This window comes from Physeter macrocephalus, chromosome 14, assembly GCF_002837175.3.
Source record: "Physeter macrocephalus isolate SW-GA chromosome 14, ASM283717v5, whole genome shotgun sequence".
Taxonomy (NCBI): Eukaryota; Metazoa; Chordata; class Mammalia; order Artiodactyla; family Physeteridae; genus Physeter; species Physeter macrocephalus.
In genome coordinates, this window is record NC_041227.1 from 77,279,743 (window position 1) to 77,281,293 (window position 1,551).

At 42.9% G+C, this 1,551-nt stretch overlaps 1 protein-coding gene across 1 annotated transcript in view; it reads right to left on the bottom strand.

Moving 5' to 3' along the window:
• The window catches only part of LOC112063646 (zinc finger protein 12), a 73,043-nt gene that overhangs the window by 19,373 nt on the left and 52,119 nt on the right, over positions 1–1,551 (bottom strand). The gene's annotated exons all lie outside the window — the stretch shown is intronic.

Here is a 1,551-nt window from a genome sequence, read left to right on the forward strand (position 1 = left end):
TCATTAAGATCTCTTCATATCTATGGATATTTACAATATCAAGCTTTCTCTTTTTGTATCTGCGTTTCTATTAAATACAGATATCTTCCCTATTTTGTCAGTTATCTATTTGTATTGAAGTATAGTTGGCTTACAATGTTTCAGGTGTACAGCAAAGTGATTCGGTTCCATGTATTCATGTAAGAATATATGTATTCTTTTTCAGGTTCTTTTCCATTATGGGTTATTACAAGATATTGAACATAGTTCCCATGGCTACACAGTAGGTCCTTGGTGTTTATCTATTTTACATATACAAGTGTGTATCGGGCAATACCTGTTCTTTATCTTTTTAACTTAATTTTTTACTCTCACATTCTGTTATACAGACACATAAAAAAATATTTTGTGTTCAAATCTTTCACTTTCACTTCATACTTTTCATCTGCTTTCACACTGTACTTGAAGAACCCTTCCCCATCCTGCATTTCCAAAGTAACTGCCTGTGTTTTCTCCTGTTTACTTTTGGTCTCTAAACATACCAATTTTGTCAAGATAACTGGCACCCATCTTCAGGATTTGTAAAATCATTTTCCTCTTAAAGTCTCTCAACCATTTTTTTCAACACTAACACATCTACCACAGCCAGGGAACGCAACGTTTAAGAAGAAAACTCAAGTTTCTAATCTAACAGAAAAGGACAGGCTCTTCTTGGAAGCTCAGCGACACGTCTTAATTTAAAGGCAGGGGAGGGACATCCCTGGTGTTCCAGTGGTAAAGGATCCGCCTTCTCATGCACAGGACGCTGCGTCGAAGCCCCGGAACCCTGTCGGGGACCTAAGACCCCACACGCCACAGGACAATCAAGCCCGCGTGCCGCAACTGAGACACGACGCAGCCTAAGAGAAATAAGTATCTTTTAAAAAATAAAAATAAAAAAATAGAGGCGGGGGAAGCAGGAAAGTGACCGTCACATGTGAATTCCTTCTTATTCAAAATACAGGTCGCAGCAGTTTGCTTGGGCTGCTGGGTCCAGGCATCTGTGTTGTAATATTTTCTCCACGTGACTCTCATGCCGAAAGCATTGTATTGACAAAGCACTTCTGCTTCACTCTACTGATATTTCTGCACTAGAGCTACAGCCGATGTCATGTTCAAGTGCATCCACAGGACGAAAAGAGAGGAGGAGAGGTAATAGTTTTGCTTGTCTCTGAACACGCTGCTACTGAACCAAACTTGGGTCCACTCGGCTGCATGCGGTAATGCCAATCGACCGACACCGGGTCACGGCGAAGGACAGTGCAGCGTTTACGGCAGGGCAACAAGCAAGGGGTCCAGGTATCTAGGGCTCAAAAGGCCCCCACTCCCCAACGGCTTTCAGGGAAAGGTGTTTGCAGATGGGGTGAGGCTGTTGGTGGCAATGTACACTGGTGCCGCCACTATGGAGAACAGTGTGCAGGTTCCTCAAAACACTAAAGCTAGAGCTACCGTAGGACCCAGCAATCCCATTCCTGGGCATATACCCAGAGAAAACCATAATTCGAGAAGACACATGCACCCCAATATTTATAA